Genomic DNA, 15,907 nt, shown 5'->3' on the forward strand with positions numbered 1-15,907 from the left:
ATGAAATACACACTTTAAGACAAAGGCATGGAAAAATAACATGACATTTGTACTGGTTTGCTGCCAGGTCACATTAAAAAGTTCAGGAAGTATACAAACCAGTTAATTCAGTGTGCCTTCTATGGCCGCATGCCTCCATATGCACAGAGTACTTCTTTACCTTCACGTACACATCAAAAGGGTTAGAGGTTGAATTTGTTAATACCACTCCTATTTTTATTAGATATCTACATATTTTGAGCAAGTGCCCCACTATTTACAAAGGGTGGAACTCAGTGAAGTCATGGAAGAGCCCCCAAAGCAGAAGAAATACAGCAATTCACTGCTCTGGGGGTGGTCAGCTCCCCAGCTTTTTATCATTATACTTTTGTTTATATTAGAGGCCCTAATTAAAGATTGGGATCCCCTTGTGCTAAATGCAGGACAGAGACATCCTGCCAGACACTCCCCATCCCAAAGAGTTTACAATCTAAATAAACAGGCAAAGGGTGGAAGAGAAAATGGACACACAGAGAGGTGAACTTACTCACCCAAGCTCCCATAGCAGACCACTGGCAGCACAAGAGCTTAGATCTCCTGTGTCCTAGTCCAGCACCCTATGTTGCCTCTGTAGGGGCAAGTGAGGGGTGCAAGAAGCTTTAGACTGACCTGGGGCATGACCCTGGGTCTGCAATGCTCATGTCTACATGAGGTTCTCAAATAGCTGCCATTGATAGGCAGCTGCAGTAGGGTTTCCAGGCATCTGTTTTTTTGACCAGAATACCCAGTCACAAAGGGTCCCCCACCCATTTAAAATGCAGCCAGGCTAAGGCAGGCTCCCTGCATGCCCTGTATGTGCATGGTTCCCAGAAGCAGCAGTATGCCCCTAGGCACAGGGAGGCTCTGTGTGCTGCCTCTGCCTCAAGCACTGGCTCTGAAGCACTCATTGGCTGAGAAACATGGCCAATGGGAATTGCAGGAGTGGAGCCTGCAGGTGATGACAGTACTAGGAGTTTCCCTGGTCGCCCTCAGATCCTTGGAACCACCTGAGGTAAGTGCTGCTTGGCCAGAACCCCCTCCCACACCCTAACTTCTTCCTGGAGCCTGCACTCCTTTCTGCATCCCAATCCTCTTATCCCCAAGGCCACACCAGACCCTGAGCCAATACCCTAACCCTCTGCCCCAGCCCAGTGAAAATGGGAGAGTAGAGGACATGGAGTGATGGAGGGAAGTGGGGCTCGGAGAAAGGGCAGGGTGGGGTCTTGGGGAAGAGGTGCAGTAGAGGGCAGGGCAGAGGTGTTCATTTTTCTGCAATGAGAAAGCTGACAACCTTATGCTGCGGTGATCCATGCTTTGCATGCAGTCAGTAGCGTGAAACCCTTCCAAGGCTCATTGATTCAGGCCAAGCTTAGTGCAAAGATGGCTCCATAGGAGCTGTGGTGTCAGAAGCCTCCTCCCCTTTTTTCAGCCCTCTCCCATTTGCAGGGTAGTAGTTGAACCTGAAGCTGCAACAGCTGGAGCTGCTCCATTGGAGACACTGGACAGTCATTCCATACAATGGTGTATCCCTGTCCCCATTTCTCTTCCTACCTGATCTGCCAAATCCACTCCAGGTGTAGGGCCTGCTGCCACAGAGCTGGGTTCCATTTCACACCGGGAGCAGAGTCACTGACTTCTGCCACACCCCTTGCTGTGACCTTCCTACAACAGCTGGCCCTCTGGCAGTCAGAATCCCATCCTAAACCAGGGACCATGGCACAATGCCTGCTCTGACAGACCTCAGTAGGATTATCCAGACTGGTTGTGGGGTTGAGTGTGGCAAGAGTGGGCTCAGTGGCTTCTAAGGCAGAGCTAAATGGCTTTGACTGAGTATGCCTCAGGTGTCAGGTCTCCAATGTGAATGCGTATTATATTTTAGCAGTCCAGCAAGAACTAATTCAAGGGTGCAGTTACTATAGAAAACTGCAGTTACTGAAGAAAATGGTGGTCTCTAAGGAGTCATTGAAATCTCATTCTGCACATTTTCCTTTGCTTGTATATTTATTTTGCCATCACTTTCCTCTTATGTCCTAAATCAGCTGTAGACAAGAGACATGTGAGGAGGGGAGAAAGGAGGATGAGAGGAAACGGCTGTGTGATACAGTAGGGCATTTTTTGTGAGTGTGTTCCACCATTTGTTTAACTGAGGGAATGTATCCAATGACAGTTACTACTATTTAAGGGAATAGCTTCCTATGCAAAATCCTGTGGTTTCAATGTGATCCTTTTATAGGCATAAAGAGATTTTTTTTTCCACATTTATCTCTTTCACTTTGTTTTTCACTGAAACCTGGCCACTCAAACAGTTCCCGAATTTGCAGTGGAATTGGACACTCTGCTCCTGTTATTGCTATTAGAGATGAAATGTCCCACCCGTTTACCAACATAAGCCACAGGGACACACTCTGGATCAAGCTGAGTCAATAGTTCTCCTAAATTTTACAGCAATGTAAGAGTAGAACTTGCCATATTTATCCTGATGAGTTTTGAACTGGAAATAGCTCATCACATATAGCATATTATTCTGTTAATTAAATTATGGCAAAATCTGCTACAAAACAAAAATTTCTAATGGAGGGCTGATTTTCTGTTCCTTTACAAATGTCAGTAATATTGGCTAGTGTTATTTCCATGATCTGGGATAAAGTTAACTTATAGCTAACCCTGTATATACTAACACAGTTTTTTAGAGTGATTCATCTCTGATGTCTTCCATCTGAGTTTAAGAGGCTAATGACTCCCTTACACCAGTTTTAGCTCTATTAACTTCCAAGTGGCCATTTCTGATTAACACCAATGTAAATTGGAGGAGTATCAGGCCATAAGTGTTTGGCCAAAGTTCTGGGAATAACATGAACTTTACATAGTTTAGAGCTATATCAAGATCAACCAAATTTTTAATTTAGTACAGCATACTACAGAATCATATATGACTCTGATGATAACTGTTCTGCACACAATTACAAAACAAAGATTTGCTGAGTTCCAGTAGCTTCCCTGTGCCAGATGAGTATTATCTCATCACATACATATGCTGTGCAAAGATGCTAGTGCTAGTATTTTCCATCCCTACTGCGGAGGCATGCCTGGTACCGCCAGTTTGTGCTGACGTAAATAATAACCTGTCCAAGCATCCCCCAAATCAAGTGCTTGAGGGAGGGACCAACAAAATGTTTAAAAGGAAACACCATTTAAGTGTATTCACTGATTTGGCTCTCTAATTATATAACTTTATCTGGAGTAAGACCTGGGAGGTAGAAAATCATATACAGGCCAATTACACCATTATTTGATTGCAGATTCCTTTCTTTTATTGTGGTAATTTATATGAAATTATTGATCTTTGTTTCTTATTTTCAGTGAAAATCTCTGAACTGCTGGGCTGTTTTCCTCTGGAGACTAAAAGCTTAATTTACTCCTCATTAGTAAAGCTATTAACTTCAATGAAGAAGCTCCTGGTTTACTCCCTTGTATTCCAGTTTACACCTGGATTTCAGTTCTGACTCAGGGTCACAGGTGAAAAGATTTGAATGGTCTCAACCTAAGCTTTAATCAGCATTTAATTCTCCCTGTTATGATTGAGAGATGCCTAAGATTGACACAGCAGTCTTACTAGGCTAGCTGCTTCTGAATGCTTCCTCTAGGTTAGAGGTTGCTCTGCAGGTGGCTTATTATCACACTCTTTTTCTTCACCAGGCTTCTTATCTAATCTTCACACAGGCATTGTTGAATCCAATGACCACAGTTCAAAAATAAATGGAAAGTCTTCTCTCTCTCAGTCCCAAACTCCCCTGGTCTTTCAGGGTCCTTCCTGCCTCACCAGGTTACTACCAGCCTTTCCTAGCTAAAGCAACTCCCTTAGTCTCAGAGTTTTCCCTGATGGACCCTTTCTCATACCCTGCAGTTTTTCTATGCATCCTTCTCTTCCTATTGCTCTTTATGTGAGAATCAGCTCTTCCATACCCAGGTAATTCTACTAATTAATCCCAGGTGTTTGAGGCAGGCCAGCAGGATGGGGATGGCCAACTCAAGTCTCATGGCCTTAAAATGGGGGGGACGGAGAGCTCACTGGTTTGAGCATTGGCCTGCTAAACCCAGTGGCTGTGTCTACATTGGCCCCTATTCCGTAATAGGGATGCTAATGTAGCACTTTGGAATAGGCAAATCCGCGGGGGATTTAAATATCCCCGGCGGCATTTGCATTAACATGGCTGCCGCTTTTTTCCGGCTTGTAGATAAGCCGGAGAAAAGCGCCAGTCTGGACGCGATCCTCCGGAAAATAAGCTCTTTTCCGGAGGATCTCTTATTCCTAATTCAAAGTAGGAGTAAGAGATCCTTCAGAAAAAAGCTTATTTTCCGGAGGATCGCGTCCAGACTGGCGCTTTTCTCCGGCTTATCTACAAGCCGGAAAAAAGCGGCAGCCGTGTTAATGCAAATGCCGCAGGGGATATTTAAATCCCCCGCGGATTTGCCTATTCCAAAGTGCTACATTAGCATCCCTATTACGGAATAGGGGCCAATGTAGACATAGCCAGTGAGTTCAATCCTTGCAGAGGCCATTTGGGGGCAGAAATTTGGCAGGGATGGTACTTGGTCCTGCTGTGAAGGCAAGGGACTGGACTCAATGACCTTTCAAGGTCCCTTCCAGTTCTAGGAGATAGGTAATCTCCATTAATTTTTTTTAAAAAGGCAGGCTGCCCCCCCTCCCCACCCTCACAAGCAGGAAGTTTTGGACTAGGACTGGGTATATTGCTAGAAGTGGGATTCAGAACGGAACAGTGTCTGCCTACATAGGGACAAATTCAGTGGTTGTGTTTCACATTTGTATCCATGTAGGGCGACTTGTGCTTATTTCTAACCAATATAGAGCATCAAATTCACACATGTAGAAGTGACTACAATGGAATTATTTACTTTGAATATACCAGTAAGTATTGTAAACAAAACAGCTACCAAAATGTTATGTTTGTATAGCTATAATTACAGGCCTATGTGCCACTAGTATCCAATCTGCCCCTGTTCTCAGAGTACTGCAACTTGGTTAGGAAAACTTGCTCAATGCATAAAGTTTGCATAAAAGGATTCAAGCAAAGCATGAAGTTGCTGATAACTGATGGTTATTTTTTTTACCCTGTAGTACAAAAGGCAAGCAGATTTTTCCTGGCATGAAAGTGAGACAGGCAACTAATATCCCTAAAGATAAGAGTGTTTGTTAGCTTGTGCTGTTAGTGTGAGAACATGCATCAGAAACTCTGTCATTTGTAATTCAGTAAGTACATATTGTGCAAGTGTTTATTTCTCAGAATTTCTGGGTCTGGTTCTCTTGTATACAGCAGTGCACACCAGGAATAACTTTGAAATCAATGGAATCATTGTTTTGATTTGCACCATTCGTAATTTTGTACGGGTTGCAATGATCGTATATTACTAATTCAGTGATGCTGGAGGAGTTACTTCCCAATTAAAACAGAAGATAAAATATTTTTTAAAACTCCATCTCTTTTAACTTGCCTGTAGTTAAAGGTAATAATGCACTTGAAAGTAGGCTGTACAATAAGGCCACAGGGGTTATACAGGAAAGATGGAATGAATAATACTAAACAGCACTTAGCATGTTTATTTGTCTCAAATAGCCTTAGAGGTTCTGTCTGTCAAGGGTTCTTCCTAGTGTCAAGCAAGCCTACTGATTTGGGGCTAGATTGTGTGATGTGTTAGAGAAGCAGAGAGGCCAGGGCCACACATCAACAGCAGTCTCCAGGAAGATTTCTGATGTATCCTGCAATGTGAGTCACATTCCTTCTGGGCGACATCCATGATGCACTCACTGTGCCACTCTTAAGGAGGGCGCAGAACACTTCCTTAACAGAGTTGGTGGGACTCAGAAAGGCAGTATGGAAGTAACACTCTTACCATCTCTTAGGCACCTAGCACTTGGGGGAATGATTGAAGGGAGTACAGACTACAGTAATTCCTCATTTAACACTATAGATATGTTTCAGAAAATGATTGTGTTAAGTGAAAACATGTTATGTAGGGTCAATTTTCCCATTGAAAATAATGGAAAAGGTGGGGGTTACATTTCAAGTGGTGGTGTCTGTTGTGACTGGAACATAAGGTTAGGGGAGAAAGGGGACTGGGTTACAGCAGGGAGGGGAGATGTTTGGCTCTGGGGAAGCGGAGGACGGGGGGCGGGGATTGTGTTGGGAGTACGCCCTCACTGATGAGATGACTGAGAGGATATGATAGAGGTCTATAAAATCATGACTGGCACAGAGATGACGTACTTCTTCACACGACTCATGCTCAACGTGTGGAACTCTTTGCCAAAGGGTGTTGTGAAGGCCAAGGCTGTACTGGGGTTTAAAAAAGAACTTTATGAAGGATGGATCCATCAATGGCTACCAGCTAGGATGGGCAGGGATGAAAAATTGTGCTCTGAAGTGCAGGAGCGGCCTGAGGCCGGCTGCAGAAGCTGGCTCCCTAGGTGGGGCAGCGCAATCGCCACCCCTGCCTGCACGGCTGTCAATGGTCGTGACGTCATTATGGGGCGCCAGGGGCAGCGGTGCCCTAGGAAACTGCCTAGCTCACCTTGGCTCACGGGCTGCCCCTGCTGAAGTGTCACTAGCCCCTCTCTGCCAGCAGCTGGAAATGGGTGCCAGGGAGTCAATCATTTGATTATCTATTCTGTTCATCCCCTCTGATTCAAGTGGCTTTGGCCACCATCAGAAGACAGTTTATTGGCTAGATGAACCATTGGTGTGACCCCGTATGGCTATTCTTATGTTGCTGAAGCCATAAAGAGTTGGCCAAGATCTGTCACCTTACCTTTCCTCACAATGGAAGGGAAAGATAACACACCACAAGCAGAGGAGGGGGCAATTTTGAGCTGCATCAAGTTATGCTTTTGCTTTTGTATAAGCTTCTAGATAGTCTAAAGTCCAACTTCCTTCCACACACCTGACTTAATGATTAAGTGCCATGCTACAGAATAACTCAGTCTTGGATTTACCCTGATGTCAATTAACCCTTCAAAATACCATTTTGACATCTCATTGATAGGAAAGGAATGAAGTTTCTTTCTTGGCTTTGCACACACCTGGAAGGGTACGCATAACACGTTCTGTCTCCCTATACTGAAGAGGAAAAGGAAAGCTTTTCCATCAATACTTATTAGCCAGAATATGTAGGAATGGCGTCCCTAAGCCTCTGTTTCTCAGGGGCTGGAAATGGATAACCGGAGAGGGATCACTTGATGATTCCCTGTTGCGTTCACTCCCTGTGGGGCATCTGGCATTGGCCATTGTCCGCAGACAGGACGCTGGGCGAGATGGTCCTTTGGTCTGACCCAGTAGGGCCGTTCTTATGACTTTGGAAAACTTGTATATCCCCTTTCCTTCCTCTTTTATAGGGCTCTCTTGTGTCAGTTATTCACCGCTCTGCACTGGGGTGGGGTGGAGGCCCAGCAAAGAGAGAATTCCTTCCAGAGTTCTCCCTGGCATACATACAGTAGTGCAGCATATTCTCCCCAGCCATCTTGTCAGCTCTGCTTGCCAGTGCTTAGAGGCAGATCCATAACCTCATCTCCTACTCACTCATGGATGGGGGTGACGGATGAGGAGGGACGTGAGGACACCAGTCATGTGACTCTTCCCTGCACCAGTCCTTGCCCGAGGAAGGCGTGGAACAATCCCTCCTCTGCCTTTGCCCTGGTCTTGTTCTGCCCATGGCCACCTCTTCCCCCAGATGCCCTTGAGTGGCACCACTCAGGGGACTAGCAGGGGTCTGGTGCCGGCAACGGGGGTTGGCCTCCTCCTGCACTCACCTGCAGTGGTGGGAACCAGGGAAGCAGAGCAATGGGGCTGCAGCCTGCTCTGTTCCCCCAGCTGCTGACTACGTCGGTAGCTTCCCCTCTGATGAGTGCAGGGATGGTGCCTCCCCAAGCAATGCAGCCAAGGGGGAGTGTGCTAGGACGATATTGCTCCACTTCCCCTGCTACTGCCAGTTGAGGGGCTGACCCATGCTGCGGACCCTAGGACCCCGTTAGTCCCCTGGGCTCCCAAAGGCTCTTGCCCCTCCCACCCATGGTGTTTGGGGGCATGTGGCCATTCCCTGCTCCACATGGCTCCTGCCCATTGAGAATCTTGCACTTGAAGGGATGAAGAGAGGGAGCTGTTCCTGGACTCTGGAACAAGCAGGGAATGCATTTCTGCCTGCCGGGGTCACCCTACCCCCTTCCTTGGATACCCACAGAGCAGGGTGGCCCAGTCTGGTCCTCAGAAAGCTGATTGCAATCAGGCAGCTTTCCCATTTGTTTCAGCCCTCACTATTTCAGCCCCATCCCAGCAAAGATTTGAATTATTACTTTGCTAGCAGCACATTTCTTGGTGCCTTTATTTATTAATGCTCACAGTTAAGTTTTAGGTGACAGTGTATTTTCCATGCTAAAATCCCACTTTAAATGGTAAAACTATAAGGGCTCTAACAGTTAGAAACTGGGATCAGCTCAGATGGACTTGACAGTAACACTCCAGTTGAATCTGAAGTTAATAAATAGCTCAATACTGGCAAAGACAGAGGTTTTAGAAAATGAGTATTTATAGTCATGGCCAAGTAGGACAGGTCCCATTGGTGCTTACTTGTCGGGATTTGATGGTACAGGGCATAGCGTAACTGACTGGCTTGTATTTGCCACTCTCCTTTGCTGAAAGATAAGCTCTACTGACCAACATCCAGACCAGCTAATTCTGTTACCAGTGCCACAATGTGCTGTTAGCTGCGGATCATGGTGTCTGCACCTGAGACATGATGCATGCATTGAGTAGTGCTTCTCTCCAGTCATAAAGAATAAGACTGGCAAATGCACATACTCAGGACTAAGTTTTCAAAGTAAGCCTTTTGAAGGCTGTGTGTGTGCGCGTCTATCTGCATGCAGTAACTGAGAAACTGCTGACTCAGGTACCCAGTTTGACATGTAAATCTGTGGTTTAAAGGCAGAAGCAAACGTGTAGAAAGTGGGGCGGACTTTTGAAAATTGGGTCCATGTACATGCTGGTAGCCAGTCAAGAAAGCCACAGCAGCTATTAGAAAAGACCGTATCCTCCAAAATAAGGCGAACTGATGCTTATGACAGTACCCCCAACAGAATCCCTTGGGTGGGTTAGTTTGTTTTCTTTGGTGACCTTAGAACAGGTGAATTTTCCTTGTTGGGTTCGGAAGACTAGAAATCTTTGCTCATCTATAGAACAGGAACAGGACAGACAGCAGTGAGAGTCCCCTTGCTGTCCTACCTCTTCCACACGGGGCAGGATTAGCTCTGGGGCAAAGGTAGTGCTTCTTCCCCAGCCATTCAGCCCTGCTGAGACTGCCAACCAGAATACATGCTACTGCCAATTAATAGTGGTTTGTAGCTATGGATGCATGCCCACTAGGAGCTGGAGTCTTTGGTCCAAATCCTCCTCTGGGGTAAACTGGTGATGCTCCCTTGTAGCAGTGAAGTTAACCCAAATTGCATCCTCTGAGGACCTGTTTCTAGTTAGCAAATCTCTCTCTAATTCATTTTAAGCATGTATCTGATCTTTGCCTCTGTGAACGCCTTGGCACTGGCACGTCACTGCTACTGGTGGAGAATACAACCGTTCCGACAGAGCTCTGAAGTGACAGCCGCTTTTATCCTGAGCATGCAGCTGGAGAGCGCAGTGGTGTTGAAATGCACTCCCAGGAGGCTTTCCTTGTTCTAGCGGGTTGTCGTTAGGGAAGTGCACCCTTTGACTGATGTTTCAATGCCCCAGTGTGTCCAATTATTACAAATGCAATTCTTACCGGTTTTGCTGTCAAGGCAGAAGTATAATCTCGTGCCTCAGAAGCAGCAGGACCTGGGTATGTGCTTGCTCTTCTCCTCCCCTCCATGCATTACATCCATCTCTTGGCTTTGTGCAGAACCATCTTGATCACTGGAGGGTGCATAGTTTGGCGACACTGTTGTATTAAAAGATGAGAGACTATTTTCTCCAGCCTTCAGAGAGTGCCGAACGTGTTGCTTCACAGATCTGCCTTTGTACCATTCCAATTAGATTTGTGTACTGTACAGTGTAGACCACTGAAAGGTGAAATCCCTGCTGTGAAGGATTTGTGAGATTCTGCAGGAAATTGGTATTACATGTAATTGTTTCCTGCTGAGGGGTCTAACAGAAATTCACAGAAAAGCGACACTTTTCATCAGTCTCATGTACAAAATACATGGGAACACTAAGGTTCACTAACTTTGCAGTTATCCTGGGGAGCGCACACATGCTACTCTGCAGGTACTCCTGTTACAGTAGTTATCTGTCTAGTTATGGCTTGCTCTGCTGGGGTGGGTAGGTGTGTAAAGATATGATAAATTATAAATCTGCATAAATGGCAAATGAAGAGAGATTGCTCGATATTTAGGGCCCTCTATGTTAGGAGTCTGTCAGCTAGAATTGGCTAATGCTTCCTACCTTCAGTCTGAACAAAAACTTCCCCACAGTAAAAACGAAATGTCATTTAAAAAAAAAGAAAGAAAAGAAACCTTCCCTCCTAAACAATGTAATACTGTCAGGATATGCCACCTTTGTTCTTGGTGATCGGCTGCATATGAAAAAAGCACATGCACAGTTCAACTTTTCGTTCTGATGCCCCCTAACTTCATAATATGCCTGATTGAATTCACATTAACGTGATTTTATTTTAAGCAGCACTCACATGATGGCATATACAACAGCTTTGCAGTAATACTAATTTCTACCTGTATGTATAGTTCAGTGTAGGCCTGGCTTATCTTCCTTAGGAATCCAGTTGTTCCTCTGATCTGTGATGCTCCTGATGCACCTTTTTGAGTAATGTTAACTGTAGACAGGAGCTTGCATCCTGTTGTACTCTGTCCCCCCTCTGTTCCCCTCCACACGCACACACACACACACACTCCCTCTAGATTTGCAAAAGTAGGCCACTGCCAGCAGCTGGTTTGGGTGCGCCCTCTTCATTGAATGCGGGCCCTGTATTATTCATTTGGCTGTGCGACAGCTCTAAACTTGAAGCAACTGAGACTTTGAACTAGATAAAAGGAAATCCCTGCTATAATTATTGCAATCAGTAAAATACCCAGTGCGTTGTAACTATTTTTGTAATACAAATGCTTTGCTGTTTCTGACCTATGTAAAATCTTTGGCTTTCCAAGAAAATTGCTACTTGAACCTCTTTCATGGTGGGTTGAAAGATATATAAACTCCTGAAACCCTGCTTACTAGATCTGCTGCTCCTCCAGTGCTAGTCATTTCAGAAGAAATGATGGTCCCTTTGAAACATGGATTGTAATACAATTGGAGTGCAGCGGCCAACTGCAGGAAACATATAGCATATTGCACGTATACAGATGGACAGCTTATTTTTCTCCTGAGACACTCACAGTAGTGGTCAGTGTGTTTTCTGTTCACATATGTACAAACTTCCTGCTGTTGTCAAGCAGGAAATACAGGCAGTCCCCGAGTTACGCGGATCTGACTTACCTCGGATCCGCACTTACGAACTGGGCTTTTCTCGCCCCGAAGGATGCGGGCTGCGGGACCTCCCAGACGCGCCGAGGTCCCGCTGCCCTTGTCCTCCGGGGTGAGAAAAGCTGCTCCATGTCTCCGTGGTCTCCTGGGGGGGGCCAGCAGACCAGGGAGGCGCGGAGCAAAGCCTCGTCTGGGCGCTCCTGCTGCCCGGGTCCTCCGCGGCTTTGCTCCGCGTCTCCCTGGTCTGCAGAGGACCCGGGTGGCAGGACGGCAGCGCGTCTTGGTCCCGCCGCCCGCATCTCCATGCTCTGCCGGGGGGGGAGGGGCGCAGCTAGTGCGCCCCTCCCCCCCCCCCCAGCAGACCAGGCTTTTCTCTGGACTCCTGGGGCAGAGCAGCTGAATCAGGACGCCTGGGGCAGAGCAGCTGGGGTGCTGCTGGTTTGGTCCAATAGCGCCAAGGAGCGGCGCTACTGGACCAACTCAGCAGCACCCCAGCTGCTCTGCCCCAGGCGTCCCCAAGTCAGCTGCTGCTGAAACTGACCAGCGGCTGACTACAGGAAGCCCGAGGCAGAGTTGCTCTGCCCTGGGCTTCCTGGAATCAGCCGCTGATCAGTTTCAGCAGCAGCTGACTTGGGGACACCTGGGGTAGAGCACCTGGGGTGCTGCCCGGTTGGTCCCTGCAGCGCTGAGGTGCGGCGCTGCGGAGACCTATCCAGCAGCGCCCCAGCTGCTCTGTCCCAGGCGTCCAGATTCAGCTGCTGTTGAAACTGATCAGCAGCTGATTCCAGGAAGCCCGGGGCAGAGAAACTCTGCCTCGGGCTTCCTGTAGTCAGCCGCTGGTCAGTTTCAGCAGCGGCTGAATCTGGATGCCAGTTCCGACTTAAGTACAAATTCGACTTAAGTACAAACCTACAGTCCCTATCTTGTACGTAACCCGGGGACTGCCTGTATACACATATAGCTAAAGGAGACACTACATTTGTACACTACCTTGCAAAACTGGGAGCAGAATTTTTCTGTCTTTCCTTATTCCCATATTTAAAGAGTTGATTCTACCTTCTAATGGTGCTGATAACATTAGGTTATTTAGTTGTTAAATGGAAACTTTTTTTACTTCCATATCCTGGATTTACTTCTAATTCATTTTTTAAATGTACCTCCATATCTGCATGCTATTCCCAGGATACCAAAATAAGAATGCAGCCTAGTACTGGGAGGGAGGGATTTTTTTTTCCTTTGGTAGTGGTGGAGTTACTCAATGAGAATTGTATTGAGGATGGATACACTTTTGCAGGAAAGAGCTAAGCTGAGTACATTTGCATTCAGAGGCTTATTACATTAAATTCAAATGTAAGTTTACCTGCCACTAGATCAATTCATCTGGTAGCTTTTATAACCATTCCCTGACGTCAGGAATGAACATGTTAAATTGATTAGCCCTTTTTCCGTCTTGAATGGATTTAGGTAAACTGCATTAAAGTTTGTCAAACAGAAGGGTTTGATGAGGAGAGCTGTTTGTATCATGTGGAACCCTCTTGAAATGTGCCAGAGTCTGTTACATGGACCCCCTAAGTGCTTTATCACATGAGAGGAGAATCTGACCACTTCTAGCATAAGAACTTGGTTGAAAGATTTTTGTCAGATCACCCAAACAGATATTCCATCTCCAGCAAAAGATATTGCCATCAAAATAGATGAGTTCCGCACATGTGTTTCTCAACTACTTATTTCTCAGCATGCTGGGCATAAAGAGAATTTGCTTTTTGTATTTGGAATGGATTCAGTGAAATGGTAAGGTATGGGTACTCTCTCTGTGAACCTGGATTTTTAAAAAATAAGTTATGTATAGCTGAAGGGGAGATGAATATGGAGACAAACTGAGCATTCCATTGAGGTGCTTTGTTAAATTAAATACTACATAGGGCTAAGAATGTGTTTATGTTGTGCTTCTACTTTCTATGTGAGTGTTCAAATCATGAGAGGAAAACAAATCACTAAATGCTGAATTCAATTAATGTTTATTTTTAGGTTTTGGTGGGGGTTGCATTGTTTCATTCTGGCTTTTTTTTTAAAAAAAAAGGAAATGTTTGTGCTCCTCAAAAGGAAACAGAAGTCCTCTGTCTCATCACAGAGCAAGCCCTCCAACCTGTCACATTTATATATCTCAGTCCTAATCCGGAGTCAACACTGGTAGGGCTGACAGGGGTAGTTCCGTTTCCACACCATTCACTCATTGCCATGTCTCTTGAGACTACTAAGGATGCCAAATATTAAGGCCAATTGTGGAGCTATTTGGAACGAGGACACCATTGAGAAATAGTGGGTTGCCATTGTTTAAGGATCTGAAAACAAACTCCTCTGTTCCTTGTTTTCTGATAAAAGGTGGAAATTGAGAGGGATGCAAGTCAGAATTTCAGTGTTGTTCTGACATGCTGCAAGACTTTTTGTGTTAACTTTATTCAAAAGGGTAAATCATTCATAAATTACTTATCTATTCCCTCGTTGGCCAAGTATTTCCATGTAGGCTCATGTCTGTTTCGGAATAGTCATAGATGGAAGGGAGCTAATTACACTTTCTGGAGTAGATCCTCAGCTGGTCTAATTTTGGTGTAGCTCCATTTACTTTACAAAGTCAGTAGAGCCTACACCCCGTTTATATCAGCTAAGGATTGGGCCCTCTCTCCTCTTAAGTCAGACACACTTAAAAGCAACTCCATATGTGGATTGCTTCTAGATATGTTAAACTTTGTTTTCCCAGCAGAAATAAGGGTACTTCCATGTAGGGCAACTTTCTGGAGAGACAATAGATAACTATCTGCAGTGCTGCTTTTCCACTGAGTGATGGTAGCCATACCACCCAAGGTGTAGCAACATAAGCAATGTTTGTTGCTACCCTGGCAGCATCCAGCGCCCCACCCCCAGCCGGCCAGTCTCTTACCAGTGCATCGCACTGGGGCACACTGGCTTCCTTTCACCTTTGGCCAGGTAAACTACTTTCTTTATGTCCATAGGTGCTAATTCAAATGCTAGTGTTAATACTTCAGATGTTCTCACTGTTGGCTATTTCACTGCTCATGGTAATCTGTGAGCCTGCATCCCTTGAGGATGGACCCAGTGTGTTCTGAGGCTTGGTCTGCACTTTAAAGTTATAGTGACATATTTATATTAGTCAGGGGAGTGAAAACAAACACGCCTGACTGACGGGTCTCTGCTGACATAATCCCCAGTGTAGACACAGCTACATCAACAGAGGAGTGGTCCTGTAGATGTTGCTAACATCACGTAGGGAGCAGTGCTGTTGTGTATGAACAAACCCCTCCTGTCAGTCCTGTCTGTGCCTACCCAACAGGGCTGTGCTGGGAGTGTGTGTAGCACTGACATACCTTGTGACCATCGTTTGGGGTTGGTCTTTAACAACACATGGCAGGGCTAAAGGGAGGCACAACTGGTCCAAGCTTTCTGAAGGTGCCTTCAGCTTTCAAACATTTCAGAACTGCTAGATAGTCTGACCAGCTGCCTCATGGGCCACAGAACCTACCTCGGTGACTGCTGCATCTAGCCCAACAACCTGAGGATGAACCAAATCAGATCATCTCAGTAGGGAATAGATGTAGAGGAGTGATTCTGTGAACATAAGAACAGCCATACTGATCAGACAAAAGGTCCATCCAGCCCAATATCCTGTCTTCTGACAGCGGCCAATGCCAGGTGCCCCAGAGGGAGTGAACAGTACAGGTAATCATCAAGTAATCCCTCTCCTGCCACTTATTTCCAGCTTCTGACAAACAGAGGCTAGGGACACCATTCCTACCCATCCTTGATAATAGCCTTTGATGGACCTACCCTCCATGAATCTATCTAGCTCTTTTTTGAACCCTGTTAAAGTTTTAGCCTTCACAACATCCTCTATCAAGGAGTTCCACAGGTTGACCGTGCACTTGATGAGGAAAAACTTCCTTTTTATTTGTTTTAAACCTGCTACCTGTGGCTTCTTGTAGAACTGTTGGGTGGAGTGGGCTGAATAGGAAGCACATGAAAGGGCTGGGCTGGCTGTGTTGCTGAGAAAATATAGGCCTGTAACCTGATTGGTCTGTGTAGCTGTAACGCTGTGGTCACCAACCAGTAGATTGCGATCTACCAGTCGATCACAAGGGCTCTGAGTTGATCTTTAGCTCCTTCTGGGCTGAGTGCGGTGCAGCTGGGCTGGAGCAAAGAAGCGGCTGCCCGGCCAGCTAGCCCTGGTGTTCAGCCCAGGTGCACCACGGTCCATGTGGGCTGGAGCACAAGGGAAGCTGCCTGGTCAGCTGGCAACAGTGTTCAGCAGAGGCTGCGCTGCACTCCAGCTGATCAGGTGGCTTCTCCTCTGCTCCAGCCCA

At 46.1% G+C, this 15,907-nt stretch overlaps 1 protein-coding gene and 1 long non-coding RNA gene across 7 annotated transcripts in view; one reads left to right on the plus strand and one right to left on the minus strand.

The window, feature by feature from the left end:
* Positions 1–15,907, minus strand: part of LOC142827374 (uncharacterized) — an 84,163-nt gene that overhangs the window by 52,676 nt on the left and 15,580 nt on the right. The window contains exon 2 of the long non-coding RNA XR_012902087.1: positions 9,838–9,993. This is a non-coding gene — a long non-coding RNA (uncharacterized LOC142827374). The remainder of the gene's footprint in view (positions 1–9,837; positions 9,994–15,907) is intronic.
* JCAD (junctional cadherin 5 associated) overlaps positions 1–15,907 on the plus strand; it is a 90,450-nt gene that overhangs the window by 18,779 nt on the left and 55,764 nt on the right. The window contains exon 1 of one of the 6 annotated variants that reach the window (XM_075922597.1): positions 860–1,030. The exons of the other annotated variants lie outside the window; for them this stretch is intronic. The gene's annotated coding sequence lies outside the window, so the exon portion shown is untranslated. Of the gene's footprint in view, positions 1–859; positions 1,031–15,907 lie in introns of those variants that run through there. 6 annotated transcript variants of the gene reach the window in all.

This window comes from Pelodiscus sinensis, chromosome 2 (genome assembly GCF_049634645.1).
Source record: "Pelodiscus sinensis isolate JC-2024 chromosome 2, ASM4963464v1, whole genome shotgun sequence".
In the NCBI taxonomy this organism is placed as follows: Eukaryota; Metazoa; Chordata; order Testudines; family Trionychidae; genus Pelodiscus; species Pelodiscus sinensis.